Genomic DNA, 6,000 nt, shown 5'->3' on the forward strand with positions numbered 1-6,000 from the left:
CAAATGTAAGAAAATTTTCATTTCATTATTATAAATAATAATTATTAAATAATTTAAATACTCTTGCTAAAGTATCCCTGGGGACCCCGTCTGAACCCAGAGAGGTCCCAGAGGGGACATGGTGTTCTTTTGGGGACAGGGTCTTCATCCAGGGAGGAGGGGGAACCTGGAATTTTCTAGGCGAAAGTCCGGCAGAATTTCCCCACGACTCCCCGGGAAGAAGGCGGCCCGGAGACTGGCCGGGATGCTGTGCTCTGGCTCCAGGACAGAGGCCCCTGGCGAGGGGCAGCGGTCCCCTAGGGCTGCTGGGACTCTGCTCGTCTGCTTTGCCGTGGTGCGGAAATCGCAGTGTGGGAAGAGCTGTGAGCTGACGGAAGAAACGATGACAGGGACGCCGCTTCAGGTAGGAAGCTGCTTTTAAAACAGTTCTCAAGGGGTTCAAGTCCTATGTTCTTTTTGTACCCAGCTTTGGTGTTTATTGGCCTGAAAATCGGGACCCTTGTGCCTTGTTCCCCAGTGGTGGTGGATGCTCCCACAGCGTGGCGCCCCGTCCCCTGGGGTTCCGTTGCTCTCTCCCTGGCCTTTGGCTCCTGTGCCCTGGTCCTCCCAGCCCGCGGTGGCCGCTGGAGAGTCCTCTGCCTGCACACCTGGGAGATGCAGACATGCCTGAGAAGTTTTGTCCCCTTCCCAGGGACCGATGCAGGGGCTGGCTCTGAGGTGTGACTGTCCCCAGGCCCCAGGGCTCCGGAGCTGGGCATCAGGGGAGATGAGAACCACGCGGGAGCTTATGGAAAAGCATGGCTCCCCAGGTCCTGCAGACTGTGTCGGTGTGGCTCTGGGGTGCTCATTGCAGCCTCTGGCCTGAGTTCTCCCCCAGAACCCCGCTCTGTGAACCCGTTACGTACCTGGCGCCCACTCCCCCAGCAGTCAGGGCAGATGACAGACCGGGCCGCGGGCACTGCAGTCTGACGTCCTGAGAACCACACTGGTTCAGGGCCAGAGACACCTCCTTGGGTCTCCCCGGGGCCAGGGTGTCAGCTCTCGGCCCCTGTGGTCCCCAGGACGTGAGCTCCGGGCCTGGGGGACAGCCCTGAGGCAGCCCAGGTCTTGCTCCTTCAGGCTCCTGCTCCCAAGCTCTCTGGGAGGCACCACACACCTGTGCCAGGGAGAGCGGCTCCCTAAAGCCAGACAATCCAGGGCCCGAGGGGAGGGGACGTGCCACCCTCAGGGTCACGGTCAGGGGCATCTCACCCGAGCCTGGTGGCCGGCCAGGAAGACACAGGTGGAGGACTTTCATGCGGTTCTCCCTGGCCAGCCCGGGCCGTCCAGGAGGGCAGGGCCATGTGTCACCATCCCTGAGCCGGGGAGGAACAAGGAATAAGAGCCCCTTCCTCTCTGCAGCCGAGGAGGTAGCCGTCCTGGCTTTGCGGGGGGCTCTGAGCCCCTGGTGAGAGTCCCAGGGGAGCCGTCCTCCTCTCTGGGCCTCAGGCTCCGACCCGTAACAGGGTAGAAGCGGGGAGGATGCTGTGGAGACACAAGATGAGGCAGCGGTAGAGCTGCGAGATGTGGTGCCTGTTACATGATGCTGCTCACTCATATCCGTCGTGCACACACACACACACACACACAGCTCACATCTTGGGGGACAGGGATGCAGGTCCCCTGCTGGGCGGAGCAGCAGAAGGTGCCCCCCAGGCAAGGGCATCGGCCCCTTCCCCCCGGGCAGCCCGTCCGCCTTTGCTCAGAGCAAACTCCAGACTTTGCACTTGGAGTCGTGAGAGGAGGATAAAAAGCCGATTAAAAGGCCCAGCCTTTCCTCATGAGCCTTCTAATATAGTTGGGGGTTTATGATGAATTACTGATCTGACGGGGCCTCTGAAATCGCTGAATCAGGGCGAGGCAGCCAGCTGCTGTCACCAGCCTCGGGGACTTTGAAGGTGAGTGTAGACTCGGGCCCGCCCTGCCCACACCCGCCCTCATCAGTTGCCGGCTAGACAGCTCCACGGGGGCCCGGGTCGGGGCTTGCAACGCAGAGGCCCCCGCTTGTGTCCGCGTTCATGCACGCAGTCATCGGCCACTAAATACACAGCAGGGAGACAGGGGTTCCGGCCAGACGGGAAGGGCTCTTTCTGCGAGCCAGAGGAGGCTGGGGACAGTTGGCTGCCAGGGTCGAAGGGGAGGGCACGGCTGAAGCTCGGGCACCGTGGGGTCCTCGTCAGGATGGGGGCATGTGTGGAATCTCCAGGCCTCCCCCCACCTCCCCCTTGGGCCCCGAGGCCCCTGATTCCCCAGGATTCGGACTGCTGACGAGCCCCTCTCGGCAATTGCTGCTGCTGGTGGCAGGTGAGGGCTCTCGCTAAACCGATTCCACCGAGGTTGGGGCAACGGGCTCCGATGTTGGCAGCGCCCCTGACAGAGGTACCTGGAGATAAATAGGCTAAAACCCTTCAGCTTCCTCCCTGTCTTCCTTCCCTCCTTTCTGTCTCCCTCCCTCTCTCCCCCCATTTTCCATCCTTCCCTCCCCATCCTCTCCTCTCCCTTCCTTCCATGTTCCCTTCCCTCCTCTCTTCTTGCCTCCCTGCCTTCCCATGACAGGAACTGCCCTACTGAGTCACTCAGACCAGAACAGGCCAGGAGCGCCTTCCCAGAGGGGACGACGGGGCCCTGAGGGATGAGCTGGAGGTGGCTGCGTGGAGGTTGGCAGTGGGGACGGTCATGCAAGGAGGAGGGGACGGTGGCCGTGGAGGCTCTAAGGAGTGGATGAGCCTGAGAAGCAGCCCCAGGCCCCAGACAGGACTGTCATGCGGGGCGGCACGGCCGAGGGGCGGGTGGGAGGCCGGGCGACAGATGGCCATTGCACACTGGGGTCCGGATGTCTTCAGGGCCCAGGAAGGCAAGGACTGCAGGGGAGGGATTTGGGGTAGGGGAGCTGTGTGAGCAGCTCTGGGATTTGGGGTGGCAGTTGCTGGTGGGAGGGGCAGGCAGACACGGATCGATGCAGGGGGACACCCCAAGTCCCTGCATCAGGGCGGCCTGCACAAGTCTCTGTCCTTGCCCATGAGCCCCCAGCACGGGCCCTGAAGGCAGTTTCCCGGCGGGAACCTGGAGCCCCCCGGCTGGCGCAGGAGGCAGCGTGGGGAGGGCCACGTGGGGGGTCTATGGGCCAGGGATTGTCCCTGGCACCTGGATTTCACAGGTCAGCCTCTCACGTGACCACAGCTAGTGGGGTCAGGTGGGAAATGGGGTCTCGCTGGGTGCCCGGGAAGAGGGAAGGAGCTGTGTCAGCCCCATGCCACCCTCTGCCACCGTGCGTGTGGCTGGGACATGGCCCTGGGATGGAGAAGGGCTGAGGGGTGGGAAGGGTGGGGGGTCGGAGGCCACTCGAGCTTTCAAGCTGGGATGTTGGGGGGACCCCCAGCTGGCCCTGGCCAGAGTTTCATCTTCAGTGGTTCGTTCTCACTGTCTTCACCTTCCACTGGCTCCAACTTTCTTAATGGTTTTCTGTAAATCAACTCACAGTTTCACTAGCGTTTTGCTTTGATGTCAGCCAAAGCAATGCCGTTTGTGAAATCATGAGGTTGATGTGCTTGTTATACGTTTTAAATATGCATAAAAGAGCTGCTATTTGAATAAAAGTTTTTTAGTGATTTTTAAAAGTGAATATTGGTCCCTTTTCACTTTTTTGAGGAGATGGGTAGATGAATATATTGAGAAAAATGATTATGCTTAAAACTTTACATATAGTACATGCTTTTATAAAAATGAATTGGCATTAGCAAGTGCTATGTAAAAGAAAGAATTTAGGAGACTTTCAATGAACAAATTCTATTAGAGCCTTTTTATTTTTAAACAAAACCACAAACTTTAACTGGTTTTTACATTTCTGCTGCCGCTAGTGTAAGTGAGGAGGGAAAACAGTTTCTTTAAAACCCTTTGGACAACATACATGCTGGACACATGCCATGTAAGTAATCACTTTTCTCTTGTGAGAAATACATAAGAGACTAGTGAAGCAAATTGTCAATGCTACTGGGACACTCTAAGGTGTGTATTGGATATCTAAAGTCTAAGGCCAAGTTCTAAAAAAAACCAAAAGCATAATCACTGAGCATAATCTTTTATGAGTATCCTCTTGCACTCTAGGATAAATTGGGAGCAGCACATTTGTTTGCCATTGAATCAGTGCATATCATATTCAACAGTAAGATTTAACTGACTGGAGTTAAGGCTTTCCCCTTCTTGCCCAAGAAGCTGTGCAAATATTTACTTTAAGGAGATCTCCAGAGTTCCTACATGGTTACGTCACTTGTCATTTAGTGCTTTGGCTAATTGAAAAGAAGGAAAAACCCTCTCTAAACTCTAGGATGTCTGAATCCGACACCCAAATGTGTGAAACAGCTGAGTTGATGCTGGTATGATTCAAAGGAGAGTCTGGGAAATTTTCTGGATGACTCAGGGTAAAAGGATTTTTTTAAGAAAAATATAATTTTTGAGCCTGAATTATTGGCAGAGGTTGGTAGAGTGGTTGATAACCCCTCCTGGCTTAAAGGAAGGGGTCAGCCAACTGCAGCCATGGGGTAAAGCCAGCCCGCCATCTGTTTTTGTAAATAGAGTTCCCTTGGAACCCGCCTGCTCTTTGTTTATATATTATCTGTAGATGTTGAACTTCGATGGTGGAGTTGAGCAGTCACGATGGAGATGCTATTGTCCACCAAGCCTAAAATATTTACTCTCTGTCCCTTTGCAGAAAAAGCCTCCTCGGAGGCATTCTTATTTTTGGAAACTCCACAGCATATCAAACAGTTTAAGATGTATTCACATCTTGCATTAAAACAAACACATTGCCATACAAGTTTTCAAAGATTTTAACCATTTGCTTTTTAAATCATTTGGCTATGGGTAGTTCATTTAATTCACTACTGGTTATGAAATCTTGGCAGTGGTTATGCATATTTGTGAATTCTTGCATTACGAGACTCTCTACAAATTTTTTTCAAAACTAATAAAACATTCATGAAATGTTCATGAATGCCAAATTTAACAATTAATGAGGAGAACAAAATGTAACATACTGTAGATGCTTAATTAGACATATATTTAATTTTGCTTTTGCTGTTTTATTTGTGTATTTTGAAGCCAATGATTTTTTATTTTTGGATGTTGACCCTTTTCTTAGGCCCAGGCCTCGGGAGAATGGGGTTATAGTGTCTTGGAGATAAAATGGTCTTGTTGTCTATCGTTAGGAAGCACAAATGACCTAGAATTCTTCAGCCTTTCCCATTTGAGTGCCTATCTGTATCATATATTATCACCTTCCCCAATGCAGAGGACCACTCATGAATGTTGGCTTCCCTTCCAGTTCTTTCTCAAGTCTCATCACGTCCTTAAAATCGTTTCCATTAGGAACGACTGCACCAGGAGTCTTTATTGAAAATGCTAACCTCTTATGGAATTTACAGATACTCATGAACTACACCAATGCTTGCTAATGGCAATGAAGAAGGCAGTAAAACAGAAATAGTAAATATTTTCAGGATAAGTGTGATTTTATTAAGAACATTAGCTTCCAAATTACTTAGCAATCAAAGGTAGCTGCAGTCTCAGAAGTTAAATATTTATTTTGCATTTCATCCATTTTGATTTTCCATTTGCAATAAGTCTCATTGGTTTTATGGAGCTTTTCATCTAAGGTGTTAGTTTTGCTTACTTTTATGATTTACTAAACACAGAAGACATCCCACTTGCTAAAACTTGCATTCTCTCAAGTGAAACACTAGCCAGGGAAACTTATTTTATTTCTGAGAAGTAGCCATAGCAATAGGCCCCTTGAGGATCAGCTTCTCTAGAAGTGAGGGCTAGCGGTCAGCCACCGAGGGATCAAGAAAGGGCCAGCAGAGAACATCTGTGAGATAATTTCACTCATCTAAGCATTTTTTTTCAGGTGAGCAGCCTCTAAACATCATGTAGTCATCATCTCCTCTGAAATGCCTGTGTTAAAGG

The sequence above is a fragment of the Choloepus didactylus genome, chromosome 19 (assembly GCF_015220235.1).
Source record: "Choloepus didactylus isolate mChoDid1 chromosome 19, mChoDid1.pri, whole genome shotgun sequence".
Taxonomy (NCBI): domain Eukaryota; kingdom Metazoa; phylum Chordata; class Mammalia; order Pilosa; family Megalonychidae; genus Choloepus; species Choloepus didactylus.